Source organism: Rissa tridactyla, chromosome 9 (genome assembly GCF_028500815.1).
Source record: "Rissa tridactyla isolate bRisTri1 chromosome 9, bRisTri1.patW.cur.20221130, whole genome shotgun sequence".
NCBI classification, from domain to species: Eukaryota; Metazoa; Chordata; class Aves; order Charadriiformes; family Laridae; genus Rissa; species Rissa tridactyla.
Genome location: NC_071474.1, coordinates 5,083,687 through 5,107,338, shown reverse-complemented (window position 1 = coordinate 5,107,338; position 23,652 = coordinate 5,083,687). Strand labels below are relative to the sequence as shown.

At 42.2% G+C, this 23,652-nt stretch overlaps 1 protein-coding gene across 5 annotated transcripts in view; it reads right to left on the bottom strand.

Moving 5' to 3' along the window:
- The window catches only part of IGF1R (insulin like growth factor 1 receptor), a 195,494-nt gene that overhangs the window by 59,063 nt on the left and 112,779 nt on the right, over nucleotides 1-23,652 (bottom strand). Inside the window, exon 1 of one of the 5 annotated variants that reach the window (XM_054214929.1) lies at nucleotides 10,834-12,569. The exons of the other annotated variants lie outside the window; for them this stretch is intronic. The gene's annotated coding sequence lies outside the window, so the exon portion shown is untranslated. Of the gene's footprint in view, nucleotides 1-10,833; nucleotides 12,570-23,652 lie in introns of those variants that run through there. 5 annotated transcript variants of the gene reach the window in all.

The window sequence follows — 23,652 nt, the reverse complement described above, 5'->3', positions numbered from 1 at the left end:
CACGTCACACCAAAATTGGAGCAAATGGAAACCTAAGTGAAGAAAACAACTACCTCAGACCACAGTCAACAGGAACCAAGGGATTGTACAGTTACTCCATTTGCTGCTAAGTGCGTAATACTAACTACCAGGAAGGTGCAAATAAACACGACTTATTGACAAACCCAGGCAGCACAAATTGCATTCTCTTTCAAAACAGTTTATGTTGCCCGGCACAACTCAGACTGGCATCATTGCAGCTGGCACTCGAGAGAAAGGAAAAAAACAAGTCCATTTTGTCCCTTCCACGCCAGTATGAATTCAGTACATAAACAAACCCAACTGAGGCATATACACAAGCATCTATGAGGCGTTCAGGCCAGTTTTACTCTATCTTCAACACCAGGTAAACAAATTGGTTGGGAATGTTTCAGCATCAGTGCTCCACTGTTCTAGAAACATTTCCTCTATGAAAAGGGAAACTTCCCACTGGAAGGTGCAAATCAGAAGAGTAACCTGACGTCAGTGGGGCTGAGAGCAGGAAAGCGGGGGTCACCTTGCAGCAGCAAAAGCCGCTCCCCATCCGCTCCAGTCACCCACCACTCAGGGACACAAATTTATCCACATTTCTAAAGGGGCAACTGAAGTTCCCGAACTCCTCAGTAACACTTAAGGAAAGAAAAGGCCTGACGCACAACAGCTCTCAAGCAAATTATTTTTCTTTTCACTGCAGATTACGAGTAATATACTGGGGTTTTGGTTCTTGTTGCTTAAAGCAAGATTTAATCTGCCTGTCTTCCAAATGCTGCAAGTGTAAGGCAATAAGCTTTACAGGATTTAATTAATATACTGCAAGTAACGAGTGCTGGTCAGTCATCTCCTGGCAAAATCCCAGCTGGAGGAAGAATACTATTCACATTCCAGATTTATTCTAAAGGAGGAAGACAGTTTGATAACATTATCACACTGGCCTAAATTATGTAGTTCTCTTAATGCTGAAGGATAATGGCAGTTTAATCTTGAGAGAGAAAAAAATAAAAAAAGAAAAGTCACTGGTTCGGAGGGATTCAACTCCAGCTTTGTTTCAGGAACGCCCTTCGCATTTATGCATTAAGCCCATCAAAAGGTTTACCATTCTGGCATAGGCAATGAGACATAACACTCATCTTAGGGGGAGACACCAGCACTGTCAAAGGCTGATTACCCTAAAAATGAAAAGGCCAAAAAAAAGCCTCAGTAAAACTAATGTTTACAATATGCTCAGTAGGGCAAACTTAGAAAGTTTTTGTTCATCTCCAAGTAGGATACCTGCATTAACAACAAATAAGAAAATCTGGTGAGTTTTAATCATTGAAAAGATTAACACTCAAGGAAACAGCCAGAAAGAGCAAGAACATTCAAACTGTTTTACTACAGGGCAATTTTTTTTCAAGCTGTTCATTTGCTAGTGAGATAGCCCACTAAAAACAGGACTAAGATCTAGTTATTTAGGAACCTGAGAAGAGAGAATTCCAATGGAAGGGCAAATCAAGATGCAAGAATACTGATGGTTTGCAAAGTTATCAGAGACACTTGGGTGCATTTGTTTTCAATTATGGACTAGGAAATCTGGGAGTACGTCATCACTTACGATATTTGCACATTGCAAGTGAAGGCATCCTGTTAAGATCAACATCACTTCAAACAATATTAACGGCAATTATGTTCGAAACGATTAAACAAAGTATTTCCTTCACGACTTCCAGAAATACAAGAGAGTGTAAGCAAATCTGACAGCAACGGAAGGTTGTGCTCTTTAGACCCACAACAAACAAAAGGTGGGCTCTTTCCTTGGTTTTAATAATCATGGAACGATTTTTTCATTCTGAATCTTTCCTCTATTATAAACTGAGAGGGAATACAGAAGGTGCCAGAGTTTGTAGGACCCAAAAGCAGACCGGAAGGTGGCCCATTAATCCATCTCTTAATGCATTTTAACAAATTTACAGGCAGCATGGACAGCAGAAGGATAAAACTGACTTGAAATATGCATTGAAATTGATTTCTTCTCATATACCACAACTGTGGATGGAAGTGCTTCATAAGGAAAAAGGAAAATGTTGAGCATCTTCTCAGACTTGATGCGAATTGCTTTCATAGTCTGTAAGTCATCCTCAATTGTCTGGACATCAACTTTTAACGCCATCCTATATGGTTTGATCTCCAAAGAACAAAACTGCTGCCAACGGTTGCCTGTTTGCTTGTGGGTTACTGAACAGCTCTGTTTGCGGCTAGGAAAGGCTGTGCCAGGTTGCGGGGCCTGCCCTGAGAAGCTCAGGGATGCTCCTGATCCACAGAGGCACTGGACATCGCCGTGACCCGAAAAGAAGCCCCAAGCGAACCACTGCAACTTCAGCAGCTCTGAATCCCCAGCTCGCTCAAGCCAAGCAAAGGACTGTAACACCTGAAATCAGAAAACACTGGAAAAAAGTGACTTGGGTCAGCGAGGGGCACCAACGGGAACAGCACGTGAGTTTGCTCAGTGTTTTCTTCTAACCTAACTGGAGGATGACATTACATCATCCAGCCTGCACTTTAGTCCATTATCTTTAAAAACATCCTTCGTTGTAAGACAGAACTATTTCAGTTCTTCCAACATGTTGATAAAATAAACTGAACGAGAAAAACCATGCTTTACTATGCCATCCCCCAGAAACTGCAAACACACATAATACACTCGCGGGACAAAGGGCACGCACCTCACTGCTGGCCATGGAGCCCAATCCACAGCTAATACTGGGATGGGTGAGCTGTCTCTGCCTATACACATGCACATGCTTTTGAGGAACTCCTATTAGTATGACTAGAAAAAAAGCCAATAATTACATTGCCTCTGACTTCCTAAATCCTCTCCTGTAGTACGGATTTGTGATCAGATTAGGGAGTACCAGGCAGTTCTATTTATTTATTTGTCGGAAGGACAGTCAAGGTGAGCTGTATCGCTGGATCTGACAGGGGGTCCAGGCTGCAGCAATGCCGCCTGGCCGCTCTGACCGGAGACAGCATCAGATGGCACTTATTAAAGAAAAAGGGGGGGATTCATGGTTTTGGTACTAGCACGAAGTAGGAAGCACACTGCTTCCCACTCTTTCTGCTACAGTTTGGCACGTTCGAGCTACACTTCTCCCCTCCAGTACCTTTTTTCGTCATCTCAAGTCACATTCACATTAACATATAAATACGCAGATCCTTACACACTGCGTATAGCAGATACTTACATGGATGGTCTCAAAAAAGAATATTCTTTTCACACACTAAAAAAATTATACAGAGTTATTTTAAATTCAGAACTGTTTGTATATTCCTTATAAGTTTATAAAACTCTCACTGTCCTCCCATGACTAACGAAACTGGAATTGAGAGACTATTCTATATTTATAACTCGTCTGGTTGCTCATGCCTATGGCCCTATTTCCACCCTCCGTTACTGTACACAGAGCTATGTGAGGTATTGTGGGTTCCCAAACTTCACCGATTTCCTAACAAGGCAGGCCTGTGTCCCGGAGGAACAAGCTGGGGGCTGTTTCGTTCGAGCATTGGCCGAACGCAGAGGGAGAGGCCTTGAGCGCTGTGGGTTTGGCAGCTCTTCTTGAAACTGGTATTAGAGGCCATTTCTGTGCAATTACATCCCTAACTGGCACCAGGTTCTGTATCGATGCTACTGATACACTGTCTACAGCCCAGGCCTGCTCACAGCCCAAACCATACTGCTATTGCTACACACTTACCCTATTTATTTTAGCAGCGCCTGCAAGCCAAAGCACTTCAACGCTTAACTGCGCTGCCCCGTCAGTCACCTACGGTACAGAGGCACTGAAAGTACCAGGCAAATCCAAGCCTTGACAATGAAGTCCATCAGACTATTCACTGGCCTCCCAAAATCAAAAGGAGACAAACCCCTTCAACTTTATCCAAAACTCCCCCCCGAGACCATACCATGTTCAGTGATGCTGGCATGTCACTGAACTCAACGGGGCGGCAGAGAAGGAGACTCTAACAGGTATATAAATGCAGCAAAATGAGGAAGAAGATGGATTTCATACAAATGAGGGCTGAGTAACACTCGTAATCCATATGAATGTGCTACGGTCTGACCAAGAATCACGCAACCACGTCTCATCTTTTAAACAAAAACACTTCACTAGTTCATAAATCCCAGAGAGAAGCCTAAGTATTTGACATGAAAAACGTACCTCGTAATCAATGGGCTTTTAACACATGCCGGACACAGAAATTGTTTCTAATTTGCAGATCCTATATACATTCAATATAAATAAATATTAATACAGAGGGAGAAAAAGACACAGGTGGATTTTTCAAATTCAAAGTATGTTGCGGTGGCTGGGATTGGGGTCTAACTCCCATGGAGTTAGATTCATTACAGTACTTAAGCTATAATAAACCACAAAAATGAAGAAACCCACAACTCTTCCTATGAAGCTTTGTGAAGTCTGGAGACAGAAGAGCACGAAATGATGCTGTCATATCAGGAATTAAGAAAAAGCAGAAAGAGTACTGCCCAGCACTGACGGGGAAAGGAAAATTTTTCTCTTTTCATATAATCACCTTGCACTCCAGCCTCCATGTAACGACTACGGTAATTTCCACAACTACCACCCCCCAGTGCTGAGGAGTCAGACCATATTCAAATTTGGGAGTATTTATCCAGAGATCTACAGGCTTCACATAGAAAAATGTGGCAATATCTGGACTATGCTTAAAAAGATTAAGCCTCCGTACCTACAAAAAGCATTACAAGGAAAGTAGTGGCCAACATGGCCGAATTTGTTTAACTAAAATGAGAAAGTTTTCGTCTAGCAAAATAAATTTCTCCTTAGAATATTCTAGCTGAGAAAGAGAGCAATCACCTAAACCAGCCCATAAAGCAAAGCGAGATTTCCAAAGGAAAGAAGATGAAAGATATATTTTGGTTCAGTCAAAATAATTGCTGCTTTGAAAGCTGAGCAGAGTAACACACTGCACCTGAAGACATGGGTACTCGCGACAAAGAAATGTTACCTTAAGCCCTCATGGCACCCGGTGTCTGGCTTGTTTGCACATTCCGTACGCTCAGAACAAGTACCAGCGCGGGGAGAGCCCCTAAACATGTTTCGCAAACAATTACAACCACCTGAAACAACGCACCGGGGCTGAAGTCATCTCAGCAAAGGCCTCAGACTCACCAAGTGGCACCGTTTGAAATCCGGCTGTTCTCATCAGAGACGCAGAAGGGAAACATTCCCTTTATCCCAGGGTCACAGCCCTGCAGGTAAGCAGGAGTGCTGCAATTTATTTTTTTTCCCCAGTTTATTCCACTGCTTTCTTTGCTTTGCAATAAAGCTGTCACGATTAACAGACAACTCTGATGAGTCAGATGTTCAAAGGAAAAAAAAAAAAAAAAGAAATTAATTTTGTACTTCTCACCATCTAAACAGTAATGCCACTGGTTTAATTGTGTTCCATCACTTTGCATGCCCAGAACACCAGACAAACTTTTAAAAGTTATTAAAAACTCCTTTGACTTAGCAAGAAGAAAACCGATCTAAATTTAGCCCAAGAAGCTAAAGTTCATGTCACTTTGAGGGAATGACTTAAATACGGAATATTTTTTCTTCCATCAAAATCAGGGAGGAAAATTATAAAAGGTCTTTGAAGGACTAAATACAGCAAATCTTAGTATTATCTTTTGAAATTATAAAAAAAACAGGTTCCACGTATTTACACCATTAAAAAAAAAAAAAGGTCTATGTTGCAGTAATTAAAGCACAGATGTTCTTCCACAAAAGCATCCCAATTTGACTGACCCTTTTCTAGAGTTTTTTAAAATTCTCTTTTAATGTTAAAATTCCATTAAGCATTTAATTTACTCTGTAGAGAATTAGCATTAGGTGTAGGAGAAGACGCAGGTTCCCAAAACAAACAAGCACTATACAATTCAATAATAGAAGTATTTATAGCTTCTTCATGCAGCATGTGCGGACTTCAGACAGACTGTGAAGCCTTCTCACAAGCTCGTTCACCCTAGAAATTATTAGATTTATAGGACACCTACAAACACCTACAAATGGGAAATTTAATGAATTCTAAGCTTTATTTCTCAATAACAGTGCAGTAAACAAGATTGCAATTACCTTTTCTTCCAGTTATGGGTCTCCTTGAGCCAATAACTGCAGATATCTTTGTTTATAGAGGTCAAACGGGTGAATGCATCGTCATGCTGCCCATTTTCAACTCCTCATGATGCTACGCTGGTTTTTTACTATTCGGAAGTGCCTCCTTCTCCTTTTACTCATCTATTCTCAACATGGAGCCATGCCACTCTAAGTTCTCTAGGTGTATGTTTACAATACACAAAGCCCAAGAACAAAATATTTCTGGCTATGCTAGAGTTATCAATATTGTATCATCTCCAGAAATGTTTAATGCTGACATTCAGCAAAGCTGTGACAAAGAGTTATGTTATCACCTCTGGTCCAGATGCTCGTGACTATAACAGGAGCCCAGTGGGGGTTTTGGCCAGCCATGGGGGGACAGTGCCATATTGCCATCAGACCACACTCAGTTTGAGAAACGCTTCCCAATTCCACCATTAGAAATGACACTTCTCTTCCAATGTTTACGACTGCAAAATGAAACAACGAATGGACACGTCCCTACTTCAGGCAGGGCAGGCCCCACCTTCTCTGCAGTTACTAAACTTCCATACACATTAAATAAAGTTTTCTGTAATTACACAAACACTAGCCTGAACATACTGCTTAAAAATCACGCTAATTAAAAAAAAAAAAAAAAAAAATCACACAAATCCAAATTTGCAGACAGAGCCTTCACTGAAAAACAACAAAAGGGAACTACCAAATAACGGCAGATCCTGCTTGTTGATGGTTATGAAACAAGAAACAGGGAGGGGAAAAATAATTAGTATTCCAGGATGTCCCACACACACACCCAAAAGTAAAAGCATTAAATTGGATGGGAATAGAATAGCTGATTTTGCCTGCAGTCAAATACTGAGAAGTATCATTTAAATTGCAAATTATAGAGCAACAGATTTTTGCACGAAGTTCAAGGGTTTTTTATGGTTTGTTTTTATGAATTAGGAATGACATGGGGAAAAAATACGGGGGCTGGACCAGCTACTACCCTTAATACATATTTCAGCTTAAATATTTCGCAGATTCATTTGATGCACTTTATCTAGGCCCCGCAGCTTGTTAAAGTGATGACAGAAAGTGAAGCAGCTTCTCAGAGATCATCCCTAAGGATGCAGTATCCGCTGGTGGCCACGCTGGCGCTGGAGGATTAACTGCTACAGAAGGGATCTCCAAACTGACTAATTACTCCCTCCTCCCCACATCATGTCCTTCCCCACAAGGGACACTTTTAATCCACTCATACCTTTCCTGGGAAGTGCTTTTCAACCAACAGTTCATTCGACAAAACTTCCGCTTCGCTTTCCCAGGTTTTAAAGAGCTTATTCCTACTAACATCAGCTTCTTGGCCTTGGTTCCTACAAATTAAACTTCATGAACGCTTGGTAACAGAAGAATATATACTTCACATTTATACAGTGCTTTTTAATCAGCCATTCTCAAAATGCATTACAAAGCATGAAATCTAATCGGGTGGTTGTTTTTGATGCCCATTTTAAAGCAGGGGGGGGACCAGATGTAGTAAAAAATTATGAGTGACTCCAGGTTACAGCAAAAGATTTTGGAACAGAAGCAGCTGTTTGTCTTTACATGCAAAAGCCCCTGACACTACACAACCATAACAATTTTCTTTTAAAATGTAACAAGCACAGAATTACAGACTTCAGTACACAATTAAAGAACACTATTCAGAGGACCTGGGGTTCAAGTACTTTCTTGCCAGGCTCTTCGTACCTAATAGAGAAAAGACAAAGCAGAAGCCAGATTACCTTTTAAAAACTATTTTAGAAACCAGCTTGGTTTGGGGGATATATTTGCAAAAAAATTCTACCAGTGGGTATGTCAGTAACCACAAAGAAATAGATATTTCAACCCTAACAGTGGACAACAGCCTTATTCTGAAGTGTAAAATACCTTTGTAATACCAGACTTGGATACTTTGTGACGAACAAATGCAAAGATATTCTGGTGAAGAGTCTACAGACTTTAAAGGATGAAAACAAATGTCACCATCTTCAGCGCGGAAAGAAGTGAGGAGTGTGTGACGACACTGCACTGAGCCAAGGGCTTTACGGTGATACATGCCTGATCCATGCAAGTCACCACCGCATGATTTAACTGTAAGGTTTAGCTGGAAGGAGTATTATAAACTGCATTAGCGAAAAGGACGTAAAACAGTGTTAGGATTCTTATAAGAAAAAATATCTTTTCCAAAAGTTTCTATCTTTGGTATTTTGACTCAAGAGCTTTTCAGGTTTTGGAGTTTTCTTTAAGTAGTAAGCCAAATGACTTTACAAATTATTTTCACTTTTAAAACTACATTGTTTTCTTTGTTTCATTGTCCCGTTGTTGTTTTTTTAATCACAGATGCAGATGGTGCCACCTAGGCAAGTTTACATGTTTATACCACTGAGTATCTTTGAATTAACTTCATACCAATATCAGCTTTTAAGAGATATCACTGCCCAGTTTGGCACTTGAGAAAAGAAATGTTAATCTAATACTGTGGGACGGACACACACACAGAGTTTAGCCGCTTTCAGACACACGTGACTCCCACCTTCTCAGTCCCATCGCTTTACCTCTGGCCCCCACTTAACTCCACTGTTCCATGTCTGGTATCACCTCTACTCCAAAACCTGCGTCAACCACGGCTGGATTTCCCGAGCCACCAATAGCCACAGTGCTCAGGTACCCTGAAGTCACTGCTGGATTTATCCACTTTGTTCAACACACCAGTGGGGAAGCAACAGGATTTCACCCACAGCACAAATAAGGAACCTGGAGTCTACGTGACCTGCCCACAGCTCCATGGCTTGGGACACGGTCCAAACTGTCTGCATCCTAACTAGGGAGATTTCTCCAAACTGCCTTTTTAAAGATTAACGAAAGTATCTGGCTTAAAAATTATCATTTAGAGAATGACATTACCAGGTCAATGTGTCCCTGAACATTAACTACCTCTGAGAAAAGACAATTTTAAAAGCACTTTGTGGTTCTTGGTGCAATGGATAACAAAAAAAAGAATAGGCTCAGCACAAATAACTTAATAGCAACGTCTCTGAGAACCAAGATCTTTTAAAATCTTTTGAAATCTGCCAAACTAAACTTAAAAGAAACTCTGCAAGTCCACAAGCCCCTTGGCCGCCTTCTCATTCCCTCAGATTTCATCTCACTTGCATGGCAGCGTATAGCTTTGCTGACACCCATCTTATCTGTGGATAGATGAGGACAGCATCCTCTTCACCCTACTGTAATCTCCTGCTGTACATCAGCTTTTCCCCTGCTCCCCTGTTGGCCTAAATTATCCTTCTGGAGCTTGTACGCTGCACTCTCTTCCTCAAGCTCAGAGCTCCTCTAGCCTCCTCCCTACCCCAGACTCCTAAAAATGCAAACTCATCAGTTATTCCCTACAAACCACTAATAAAGTATCATCACGAACCTGGCACTTCCCAAGCGTCAATACAGTCTACTGGCAACCCTATCGAAAACTAGAAGCTAGAAAGCTCATGAAAGTGTGCATCTAGTTCCTGCTGCTCTACATCAAGGTTAGCTTGATAAATCAGCAACGTTGACACGCATCCAACAAACTAAAGGATTGCTGAGCTCCAGTACCTAAAGATGAAGATTACAACTAAGAAGTATTCAGCTCTAAATCTGATCTCATGATCTAAGTTATGCTCTTAGTGAAGTACTGCAGCATATATTGTTTTACGGCAGTATCCTACTCGTTTATAATGTACACACTGTAAATAAAAAAGACTCAACACACACAAATTGAGCTATAATTACATGTAGAGCTAAATGCTTTTAAAGTCTAACGATTCACAATCAAGGGTTAGCAGACTGGTCCAAAGAATTGTCTCACATTCAGAACGTGTGATTTACACGGTGGGTGTACAAACTACACGTCAACAAACGAAGAAAAAGATGCATAGAATAAAATTCTTTAAAATCTCAAGTAGATTCATTAGTTTATCTGCACCTTTACGCTCTCTCACATGACAGTAAGTGCACAGTGCTTGCTCATGCTAACATATTTTTGTTAAGAAAGAAAGGCAGGCTGCATTGCAAGCACCTGCCTTTAGAGAAGCTTCTTACAGATTCAGCGACTCTTTGTGAATCCCAAACCCCGCAGCTGAAACGAAGAGTGGAGAGAAAAAAAAAAAAAAAAAAGGAAAAGAGAGGGGGGAAAAAAAAAAGCGCCTTGTGTTGTTTCATTCACCACTCATTCCCAAACATTCAAATCAGCACCAGCTCGGAGGGGAAATCCAATAAGGATAATGCTCTGGCTGTCCATCCCTGCCCGCGCGGGGCTGCGGGGACACGTGACGGTTTGTTTATGAGTCTGGAGCAGCATCACGAGGCGCGTCCCCCGCAGTGCCCCACGGCACCCGCTCCACGGGCAGGGACAGCCACCGCCCCCGCGCCAGACCCAGCCACGGCAGCGCAGCAGATCCTCACAAAAACATCTGTTCAGGACTCTGCACATGTACCTACTACGCTGCATAGGACAGAACATTTTTACGCCGTTGGCATTTCAGCACGCGTTTCTCCACTTCAGATTAAAATTAAAGGGAAGCAGAAGCAGCCATTCAAAGCACAGAAGAGATGCGCTTTTCAACACGCACAAAACAAAGCAAAACATAAAGGCAGCTCTTACCATAACCACAGTTTGATTCTGCAGGTATGGATTTCTCTCCATAAAAATCAATACAAGATTATTTTAAGCCACTTGATTTCATTACCCTGTATCAAATCTCTGCTCTGAATGGAACATCTGAATCAATTTGTAAAGCTCCTACAGGCCACACTGTCGTAGGCTTTCAAGTGTCTTTTCTCTACTCTCTTAACCACAAAGACAGCAAGATAAAAAAATCCCACACTGGAGGTTATTTGATATTTCTAAACAAGAACCAGTGGATTTATTTTTTTCCCTTCAGCTCTCTGATTCCTTACACTGATGTTTCAGGAGGAAAGGAAAAACCAAGCGCGAACTGCACAGAACCGAAGGCCAGTTCGAAATTGCAGAAATCCGCTTCCTTGGGTGTGACTTCTTCAAGACGCACCCAGCTGCAAGAGCTGTTTGTAAAAAGCAGACGGGCTTTGTGTGTCCGGGAGATGCAAAGCGTGTCCCTGCGAGCGATGCACCGTGTGCCCTCCCTGCCCTTCTTGATGCCCCGCACGCTCGGAAACACACCGCTCCGCTGCAGGGATGGCTGAAGAACCAAAATGTCCTATTTTCAGTACTAAAAGAGGAAAACATGTTGAATTAAACAAAGACACATGTACACTGTGCACTCTTCATACTTAGGCAATGGGGTTTCACCACAAAAGAAACACACTGTAGATCACTTAATGCATTAAAAAAAGATGGCATAGGGAATTTCTACGTAGTGCTCTGAATCATCATGAAAGGCTTATTAAAAAAGGAGCAGACACAGAAAAACAAGTGTCACAGCAATAGGGTTATTTTTGATATCAGTTTTAGTCAATGTGTTGCAATATGAAAAACCTGGAGTTTCCATCTCTTGGCTTCTCTGATTCCTCCCCCCCACCAAATTATTGTCCCTTTATTTAATTTGCTGCCTTCATAATCCAGTCAACGCATCCCAAGCTCCACATTCAGAAAGGTTATGATCCTGTTTGTTTCCCATTCATAAGATTGCCAGTGAGAGGGAGCGAGCGGCACAGCACAGCGCTCCCCCCCTCACGCACCCCAAACTCTCCGAATCCACATGGAGTCACCCCAGCACCCAGCTCCGCACCCCAAAGGCTGCACTTGCAGGAACTTCAAACAAAGTCTCTCATCCTCTTTCTTGCATTGTTGTCAAAATTACTGAAAGAGTGCAAAACGCAAACAATTTGCCTCTTTTGTACACAGACTGCTCCCGATACGATCAGTATGAACAATTTGCAATTTTAAGAAAAAGAGAAAACCATTCAGAAAAAATAATGTGAGTAAAGTATCAGACTTATAATCTGTTAAATAACTGCTATGAAACCTACTACTGGTTGGGTTTGTGGTTGGGATTTTTTTTTGTTTGTTTGTTTGTTTTTTACAATGGCTATTCTGGAATACTGTAAGGCTGCTTTGTTTTACAGAATATGGATACTTCTATTACCTGCCTGGTAAGCTGATGTATGTAACACACCACCAGTAAGTACTCTAAATCATGTACCAGCACATGTATTTACATTTCAGGGGAGGCAGGACTCAGTGGGACCATAGGGGGGTTATTTGTTTTTTTGTATTCAGAATAAGAAAGTGAAAATGAATGCAAATACCTCCTTTCTTGGCAGCAGGCAGTGCATTGTTAGCATCTCAGCCTACTAGTCTGAGCACTGCAGCTGCCGAGAGGAAGAAATAAATAAATAAGAGCCCAACCCTAACAGCAAGGCATTTCAAAGGACAAAGGATATAAAAAGAAGAGCTGCAATAGAGATTTCAGTACAGCCACAACTGAGATATTCCTGCAAATTACAGCCACTCTCAGATTATTCCTTTTTTTCAAGCTCCTTACAGTAAGTGCTACTTATCAGTCACACGCTATCCTCCCCTCATTTCCCACCCCGTGTTGATCTGCTGCAGAGGCCATCCACCCATCCATCAGCTCTCAGCCGCTATTTTTCTTTCACTGAAAAGACACCCGATGAATCTGCAGATCCAGGTAGCAAATCCAGGGGGCTTTAGATGCACTATTATTTTAAATGCACTGGATAATAATTTACAGCAATGCTTTTCAGAGCTGATGATGTGGTGATTGACTTTAGGGGTTTGGTTTTGGTTTTTTAAATCATCTGAGCCCTGTGTAAGGGAGGCAAGTGATGCAGGAGCATCAGGCACTGTGGCCTCCTACTCTGGGCTAGAAAACTTCTAAGAGACCCAGATGGAAGCTACTCCAGTACTTTCAAAGTCTGCATTTGTTTTACTTGGGTTAACTCATCAACTAGAAATGTAAACATTAGCTGGAAGAGAGATACGACTTTTATCCAGTTCTGACGCAGCGAGGAAGCGACAACCTTGAAGATCCAGGTCACAGCCTGGAGCCTTCACAGGAGAGGGGACTCATTTCCAAACAAAAGCTTAGTAACTCCTGCTCACAGAAACCCAAGACTGCTGAACTCTGAAGGTAACGGGAAGCCCGTCAGACAACGTTGCCAAGGACAGCCTGGAGCACCAACGGGAACGCAGTGTTTGGGCGCAGTCCCACAGCGGAGTGTAGGGAACGGGCAATGAGGTGGTCCAGGTACCAACTGTGGACAAGGGGCAGGGAGCACACACCACTCAGAGCTCTTCATACCAGCGTGTCGCTCTATTTTGCATCACGTAGCCTTGAGTGGTGCGATTTGAGGGGGAAATTGTTCCAGAAAGGAAACCAGTTAATAGCATACACTTAGATTTAAAAGCTTTTTAGGAATCTACCTATTGCATTTTTGAAACACCATGGAAACTGTGCTGGCCCACAAGGTAGGAGATTAACTGAAACAGAAAGGATGTCACTAGGTGTTTCATTTATCTAAATTTCATGTAATCCAGACAAGTCCAAATGAAAAGTAAGTATCTTATTAAACTGGTAGATATTCAGAACTAATTTTTTTTAAAGTAGTACTTAATTCATTACTTTTCAAAAGTAAAAAAAAAAAAGATTATTTTTGAAACCATAGTGGTTAGGATGACCCCCTGGTATAGAAATGCTCCATTCTTGCAAAATGTGAGGGAATGAGAATGCAGTAGAAATTATTTTCTAAAGAACGCCAGCCTCTTCACAATCAATGCAAAGATGTGATACTTTACATACAGGCACCATACAGTACATGAAAACCACTTGTTTCTTGTAAAAGAGGAAATTACATACCCGTAACTTTCACTCAGAAGAGAGTTTTGGGGAAAAAAAGTCATTACATTTACCTCAGTGATATAATACTGCTTGCAAAATTCACGAAGTATGAATTGCTACCCTAGCCATAGGGATCTTAACTTCCTGGAAGTTGAGCCTAATTCCTTACAAGTGATTTTATGCGCTCTACCATACTGCGTACATTTGAAGAGGACTGCTACTAAATATATTAGCGCACAAGCCAAAAGGATAAACATTAACACAATTCTTCAGCTTCTATCTGAAGACCTGTCAGGTTTGCTCATTGATAAATATGTGAAGTAACTCCTCGTGCTCTGACTGCCACACAACGCAGCACGTTTCACTTCTCATGGCAAAACACATTTCACAAGCCACTGGTAAATTGCCACCCTGCACTACCCATGATTTGCATTTAATTCAAAAAAAATTAGTTAAGTACATCTGTCCTAGAAATGAGCACTACCACAACAGAGCAAGATTTCTCGATAAATGTATCGCCTCCAGAATCTGCCGCTTCCCCTGGAGCATGTGCATCATTTATGCAACACAAAGGAATTCATATCAAACAAATAATTACAGCTGAAACTCCACAGGAGTTTCACAAAAGGCAAATAGTTTTTTTGAAAAGCACATCCTAGTTATGAAGTTAATCTTCACTAGAGAAGACTACTAGAAGTGTGAAACAGAAAAAAACCCCTCTTATTTCAGCACATACAGACAGAAAGGTGGCTAGCCGGAGGGTTTTGTAACTTGAATGGTCTAAGGATATAAGCAAGGGATTTCTATGGTAGAAAAATCTTTTATCAGATGTTGTTGGAGAAGGGGGGTGAGGGGGGAAGGAGTGAATTTTGGAGCATACAAGTCTTTTTTCAGGTCAGATGCATCTGTTCTATTAAGGAACTTCACTAGTACTGTTTTTCAACACTTTTTCTCTAACCAGAAGATAATGCCTGTCCCATTTGATCCTGGACTGGAGCAGACCGTAAAACATTTAGAAGACTTGACAAAGCTGGTAACAAGAAGGAAATGTTCAAAATGAGAGAGTGGAATTAAAACACTGGTAAACTAGGTCAAATTACTAGAGGGAAGATTACCCTGAAATACAGCAAAAAGTACCTATTATGATTGTAATTTCCATCTCAGATAATTTAAATGATTAATAGCAGGAGTTTAAAAAATGAATTAATTCCTGCAACTAATTCAATTTTGTTGTATTTCCTTAGGGTGTCTGGATTTTTAAGCTTAGTACCCAAAGTCCTTTACACTCTTACTGCAATACTGTGAGGGAATTGTATTTTTACACATTTTTTTTTCTTCTTCTTCTTAAATCTTTCATAATTGTTCATATTTATCAGCATCATCTCTGAAACATTACTACCTGCACAGAGGTACCTAAAGGGTCCAGCCATGCTCCGAATGCTGCTGCAACTGGAAGGAATTACGGCAAACCATTAATTGTACACACGCAAAGGTCTCTGCTGGTCATTACATCAAAGTTGGATGGGTGCAGCAGCCCAGGTCACCAGGACATTGCCAGCAAATGAGACCACCAGGCCCTTCAGCCCCCCTGATGGATGCAGCAAGGTTCAAATCCCATCCCCACCCCCTGTCACAAAAGGGAGCTAGTTACAGACATCTCTGGCACTCAAGGAGAGGTATCTAAGTGTGCAATGAGCCCGGTAAAAGCCTGCGTACGAGCACGGGGCAACAGAGCACAGCAGCTTGGCTTCCTTGGCTGGCAGCTGGGCAAGGAGCCCGGGAGGCGAGAGGCCCCGTTCCCACGCACGGCTCCATACCACGCGTTCCCAGCAGCCCCGATGCAAATAATTCCATCCACTTCTCCTCCATCACACCCACTGCAAGCGCATCGGGCTGCTGCGCAGGGGGAAACCTGATTCAGGTCACAGCAAAAGGTACAAAAACACTTGTTTTAACACAATGCTGCCATGCTTCTTCTCCATGCTCCCCCCCTCCGGAGACGGCCGCCTCCCTGCACGAAACCCAATAGGCTGCCTTTGGCCGGGGAAGGGGCGATGGAAACCACATACAGATCCCCCTCCCACAACACAGCCATTACAGGATGGCTGCCATGGCTGCCCCAACGCAGTTATTAGTAGGCGAAGGCTCTGCCCCCTCCCCGAGGGCCACCCTCATCAGGCAGACGGGAGGTGAAGAGGGAAGCTTCACGCCACACAAAGGAGCTCAGAAGAGCAGACCCTCCCTGCCGCCCTCCACCTTCCCTCGCCTCCAGCCCTCCAAAACAGACCTCGGCCTTTTTATAAAAAGTGCATAAAAAAACCCCAGAACAACCCACCCTACAGCAACCCCATGTTTTTCCCTACAGGGCGATTAAAGCAGCTCCTGTATTAATGAGGAGAAACCAAATTTAGAAGAGGCACAGCATCCAAATATAGGCTTAAATACACCTCACTCCTGAAAAGGGTCTCACTGTTTTCTTTCCCCCCTCACCAAGAGCAGACACGGGCTGAACTCACACTGCCGGGGGGCTCTGCTTGCCCTGCTGCTCAGCAGTGTCCCACATCCCGCCGCCCCACTGGCAGCATCCCCACAGGCAGCATCCCACTGCCCCCGGGCTACCATACCCACAGCCACCCCCATCGACAGCATCCCCACAGGCAGCATCCCGCTGCCGCCAGCCCTGCAGCCCAGCCCGGCACCGAGGTGGTATTTCGGCAGAAGCCAATAATCCTGCTCCCCAGGGAGGATCCCTGGGATGGGCCTGTTATTCCAGGCAGAAAGTAGTAAACAACCTCCCAGGGGTTGGAGACAGAGGTAAACCCCAAAGATGCCATGTCCTTGCTCAGGAGAGTGTTATTACAGGACAAAAACAACATGGAGCTTCTGAGGCTGTGCTAAAAAAACTGTAAGGCAAAAGTTAAGAATGCTGCTCCTATAAGAAAGGAAAAAAAAATAAAAATCAAAGTCATATGTTTCTCAGAAGGACTTTATGAACTTGTTTACAACTAACTATGTTTATGAACACTCTGAATTTCAGAAAATAATTCCACTTACTTTTCTATGCAGGTAGATTTTTATAAAGATCTTTTACAAGCAGCATTTGCTTTTTTTCCAAGGCAAAAAACAAAATGGGGAGGGAAATTATCAATGCACTGAAATCAGCGGTGGATTGGGTTTTTTTCCCTACACATACAGAAACATTCTAGCAAAACCAAGACTTGGTGTTTAGCTTGATAGCATACAGATGAAGGAAGAACATTCCCAATACAGCCGCCCCACGGGGGAGGATTTTAAAATTTGTTTAAAATGGTATTTGACCACATTATGTTGCTATATCCGTGTGATGTCACGCTTGTTGCAAGACAGAAAATGTGCTGCTCAGCCTGACATCTTAAAGGCAGCTCTAACCAGGATGGGAGGATTAGTTTGGCCTCTTTCAAGAGAATAAATTATTGCTGAAGATGTTTACACAATGCAGCTTCATGAGCCTGAAAGGTTGCTTTCAAAAGAGGCCCAGGCCCCCGGCCGGAGGAATGTGAGCGCAGCCCATGTGGGGAGACAGCCCGGGCAGACTGAAACCCGGCAGCTCAATTTCATCCTCTGTCTTTCACTTCAGGTAACCATTTTCGGGAGGCACCGGAGCTGTGTGCATTAAGTGTTGTAACTAGCTAGAGTTTTGAAAACATTTGGAGTATTGTAGACGGAATGGGCTATGTATCGTGTTTTAAAGGCAATTTGTGTTGTAGGAAATGTTAAAAGAGAAAAAAGGAAAAAGTTCACCAGCAGCAGCCTGCAACATTAAAAAAAAATAATCTAAAAATCAGATCACCAGGAAAAAAGTTGTCTTCCTTTATATCACTGCACAACTATACAAAGAAAAAAAGCCTAGCCATTCTGAAGTCAATGGCAACACGCAGAGTATCATAAGGGAGCACAAATTTGGCCTCGATTTATTCTTCAAGTGCTCTAAAAGAACACAGCAGTTCCTAATTTTTTACACAGCCATATGCAGACACATCACTACCACCCCTGCCTACATATCACACATCAGGAAACACTAAATTAAACACAAATTTAAATGAAACATCATTGACATTTTGTTTCCATCTTCTCAAAACAGAGAGTAACCAGAACGAACCCTTTCATAACACTCAAAATCTGTGTATTTAAAAAAAAAAAAAGCAGAGGGGTGTGCAGGGAGGGAGAAAAAGGTGCTCTCAGATTTGTGCCCAGCTCCTCACTACCGATTCCCTTGTTCAAACACACAGTAGAAGACAGGGAGACACGAGGGTTGTCAGGGTGCTGAGATTCAAAACAGAAAGGCTTAGAAGGAAGACCAAAAAAAAACCTGCTGTAAAGCATCTTCCAAGTAAGTAGGACCTGAACTCAACCCAGTACTCACTTTAAAGTCTTGCCCATCAAATTCCTGATATAGTGAAGACAAGAAAACCCCTGATTGACTTTAAGACTATGAAGACCCTACATGAAATCTCACAGCATTACTTGTGCTTGAAGTTAGGAAGTAACTTCAGGATCTTGCCAAACAGGAGCCCAGCCACGAGGGTGATGCCTCAAACCCCCAGAGCAGGGAATCTCAACCTGGAATGCACAGGCTCCGGGGAAAAATAGTCTAAAGAATTCAACAGTTAACAAAAGCAAGCTTATTCTCTGTAGGCTTAGCGGAGTTTGCACTTCCACTGTTTTGTAGGGGTTTTGTGTGTGTTTGTGTTGTTTTTTTAAGGAGGACAGTGACACAAAGAAGGCTGAAGGTATTCCACATGCAGTACGCTGCAACAACTGCACTGGGAAAGAAAAACAGATGTCAGCACACCTTGTTTCTATACCTAGTAATAAAACATTTATAAATCATTCTACTTTCCTCCCTCTCCCAATTTCCTTTACTCTCCTGCACATAAGTAGTCTCTCAAAACTTACCCTTTCAGCTACTTAAACCCAGCTTTCGGTGGACTTGGCAGTGTTAGGTTTATAGTTGGACTCGATGATCTGGAAGTCTTTTCCAACTTAAATGATTCTATGATTTAGCTATCACCTGCTTCCTAGAGACAATCTCCTGAGGTCCCATGCCGCACGGCCTGCGCGAGCTATCGCCTTCCATCCGCAAAGCCAAAGCTATTGTAAGCACTGCCCTAACAGGTTCTTCCACAAGGAAGCTTGGGAAAGCGGTATGATAATTTCTGGGGATCAGGCAGGGTTAGACATGTCAAGTCACTTGGGAGGAATGACAACATATCAAGTAACAAAATACCTGCAAAGTAGTATTTCATGCATCCACCTAGTTGCGAGAACAGTAGCAATATACAGCGCCTGACTTCATGGTGTAATCTTCCACTATGCCTCTCACACCAAACACTGAAGTCCCATCCCTCATCCCTAAACTTCCTTCTCCCGAGTAACAGGCGATAGGACAAGAGGAAACGGCTTCAAGTTGCACCAGGGGAGGATTACACTGGATAATAGGAAAAAAATTTACACTGAAAGGGCTATTAGGCACTGGAACAAGCTGCTAAGGGAAGTGGTTGAGGCACCATCCCTGAAGGTATTCAGAAGATGGGCAGACATAGTGCTTAGAGATATAGTTTAGTGATGGTTTTTGTCAGAGTTAGGTCGATGGTTGGACTAGATGATTTGAAAGGCCCCTTCCAACCAAGGCTATTCTATGATTCTATGATTCTTTCTCCTCTCAAAAATGAGGGGAAACAGAGGGATGAAGGATGGTAAGTCTCCTTTTGTAAGAGGAAAACTTTTTTTTTTTTTTTAACTTAGAAGATTAAACCTTCATCTAGCACGCAAATATTCTGAATTTATGGCTTAAATTTGGAAGCCTGCAGGCAAATCAAAGGCAAGACATCTCTGATCAACTATGCAACTCTTATCTCCCTTAAACAAAGAAAAACCTCCATCGAGCATATGGATCATCAACGTGCCTCTTGGAAGGGACAAGAGAGATTAGGTATCACCAGTTACACAAGCTGCACTTTACAAATCCCGTGTCAATTAAGAGATGCTGTGTATTCTGAAACTCCCACACTCCTCATGCCTACACATCTTCTGTAGGCTTTATTGGCAGCAGAAGTAGCGGCATTTGGCCCAGTAACTGAGAGGATGCTAAAGCTTTATTCAATCCTCTTCCCTGCACTCCGGGTGCAAACAAAACTAACAAACAGAACAAGCCAAAGCTGGCCAAAAAGTTTTTCCCACTACTACTACATCATTCGTGCACAACAAATGGTCCAGCATTTATCATCACGTAACAGAAAGCCACAGTGCCCAACCCCACCAGAATAACTCTCCTCATTCTCACCACAGTTGCATCCTCCCTTAGGGACCCACAGGGGTGACCCTCACCAAAATCCGCACCAGTGGGGACTCTGCACTGCAGATACTGCACGCTGCTAAAAAACTCTGTTGAAATAGTGGGAAAATAAAAGAAATTCCACTATAACATTGAAAACATGTGGGTTGCTCACATCTCAGATACAGGCTGCAACTCGGCTCTCCTTCAGCTCAAAAAGGATGGAATAAAACTGGAAAAGGTGCAGAGGAGCACAAAGGTCCAGAACTATTCACATACCCGTCAAACCAAAGACTTTTCTTCAGTACTTCAACCTTAAGAAAGAAACAAAGAGAATCAAAAATCACAGTTACTGCCAGACTAATTGCAGGTAAAATGCTTAAACCCATGTGTAATTCTTATAAATAACTGGACTGTAGCTGCACATTCCTTCTACCACCCGGAGATACTGTTAGTGCACAGAAATTAACTTTCCTTTCCAAAACCTATTATTTTCTAGACCAAGGAGAAAAAAAAACAAACATACCAGACTCCAGTCCAGTTGTTTTTTTCCTATGCCAGCTGTGAGTAAAAGTCTGAGAAGACAACAGGTCTCCTCACAAGTCTTATCTTCAAGTGACATAAATTCACATCACTACACTAGAGCCAACTACAGCTCCCAAGAGCGTACAAGAAAGCTGTAAGGTGGCATTTATAGCATGGAAGGCCCTCAAACTGTTGCATGGCTCATTTCAAATAAAAGTATTATATTTATATTAATCAATATTCTTATAAGCCAGCTGTCTTTATTACCATTTAAACACTATGTTTGATTAATTTAGGGAGCAGCATTTCACTTCATTATCACGCAACCAGCAGGTACACTGAAATTGGGATGGCAGAACTCGCTGCTTTCCACCGCAGTTAGTTGTTAACTGTACACATAACTAATGGCACATCAGCTTTCCCATTGCAAAATTCATCCGCATCAGCCTTATAGTCTACTGGACACCTAGATCCAAATGGCAACTCAGGTATCTCAATTCCTTTCCCCCTACAAAAGGAAATTAAAACACTAAGAAAGAATCCAAGCCAGAAGCAACCCCTGGCAGATACGTCATTTCACCGACCAGCTTTTAATAATCCTGCACAACACTCACCAGTAGCATTTTGTCTCCCATTTCCTGATATCATCTGGAGTTGGACCCTAAATAATTTGGGGGGGGACGACACACAAACACATTGGAAGACGCGGTCGTCATCACTTACTCCCCTTTCCCTGCTCCAAGAATCTGAATGAACCCAAGCTTTGGAAGACGCAGTCGTCATCACTTACTCCCCCTTTCCCTGCTCCAAGAATCGGAATGAACCCAAGCTTTAGCTGCTCTCCCAGCCCAGCCTCTCAACGACCGCTCCATCCTGGCTCTTCTTCCAAGCTTACAGAGCTGCGCATCACTGCTCTGTACCTTCATCTCAAACCGCAAAGAGTGTGTTTGGTGGGGTAGCAATTCCAGACTCTGCACTTCCATAGTAAGCATCCATTGGCAAAACTGGCTTGTAATTCAGTCTAACAGGAAAACGGTCTCCCCAGCTACCTCCAGACAGCAGCCGTACTCGAAATTAATTTCTGTTTGTTTGTCAGAGCTCTCGGGGCAGATATTCAGTTCACCCTTGAAGCGAATCAAGAGTATTCAGACCCCAAAATCCTGTGGGCTGTCCAAATGTTTCATCATTCCTCTTACTCAAGAATCCCCTCCTTACTCATAAAATATTTTTCTACTGAACAATTTCTCACATCTTACTTTTGTACTCCTTTGCAAAACATTTAGATGCTTAGTTCCATTATGGTTTTTTTGTTATCCTGCTACAGTTAAACTAAATATTCTCATGAAATAAAAACACATTCAATTATGAAATCTGCAATTTTAATTACAATCTTCACTCACGATCTACTCTTAAAGTAGAACCAAGCCAAGACGGTTGTTTGTTCATGCTTGAACAATGTTTTTATTTACCATGGATAAAAGGAGAATTATCTAATACCACTTACATGGAGTCATAAATTGCTTTTTTTATTAATGTTTAATCAAAACCAAACAGATCCATCTGTGCAAAAAAAAAGTGGGGAGCAGAAAGTCCTGTTCACAGGAATTTCTTCCGTGTCGACTCTCTCGAACTCTGGGTAACGACACTAGATCCTTCCTCTTCTGCTGGTACAAGGATGCAGCGCTGTTGACCTAGCACTTTAGCCAGACAGTTTCCTCCAGGAAATGCTAATTTATAATACGATTATTTACTCTAAATAGAAAGACTCTACAGCCAAAAACAAGGAGAAAACATTTTAAATCTCAAACGCTCATAAAAATTAAAAGCATGAATGAACAACCTCCCCTATTTCTGGCAGGCAACCAGCCATCAAGCTGAAGGTGAACAAGTCTCAGGTACCTCCAGCTGCCTCCCTCCCCAGCACCGTCACCCGACAGGGCCGCATGTGAAAACAGCATTAAAAGCCTATGTCTCACCGAGGATGAAGTCACAGTTTAAATGAAAGCTGAATATTAAAGTCTTCATTGGAGTACACGTGACTTCTCCATCAAGAGACCCAAAGGGACAGGGGAGCATCAGCATTCGAGATCAATACTGTGTAATTGAAATCAAATACACAGGAAAAATGAACATTTCCAAGTGTAATCAAAATAATAAAAGAGGTTATTTAACCTCAAAAACACGCTCTCTTTTTCAAAGCAGAGGCATATATACCAGTTTGGTGGTGTAAATACCTTGTCGGCATGCCCTCGGGAGGGATGCAGCAGGGGAAAGGGAGTGATCCCAAAGCAATCCTGGGATATTTGGGGTGATCTGGAAACATCAGGTAGACAGAAAGTTTATAGGAAGCTACAAAGCAACCAGTTCACTCCTCTCCTGGATGGAGCCTGGGCAACACCTAAATTAGTCCACAGGATCTTTTTACTCCTTTCTCAACTTCTCTCTCTCTCACATTCATGTAAGAGTCCAGCAAAGCAAATGGTGCAGCTTTGAAACGCTCAGTCCCCAAGTCTCTTTTTGTCAAATGTAAATACACAGCAATTTTTTTTTTTTTTCAACAATTAAGATCTCCCAAAGGAAGACAGTATATTAAGAAAAGTGACAAGAACAATCTTAATTATAGCTCTGTTAACACATTATGATAATGAGTACTTATTCTTTATCAGACATTTAAAAAAAAATTATTATTGTTCTGAATTATACAAAGACTGGTCTAAAGAACAAGGATCTTTGTCTCTTGTTGCCAGAAGAAACAGCATTTCCTGAGGCCTGTTTCTGCCTTCAACTAACAGTTTTGATTCTG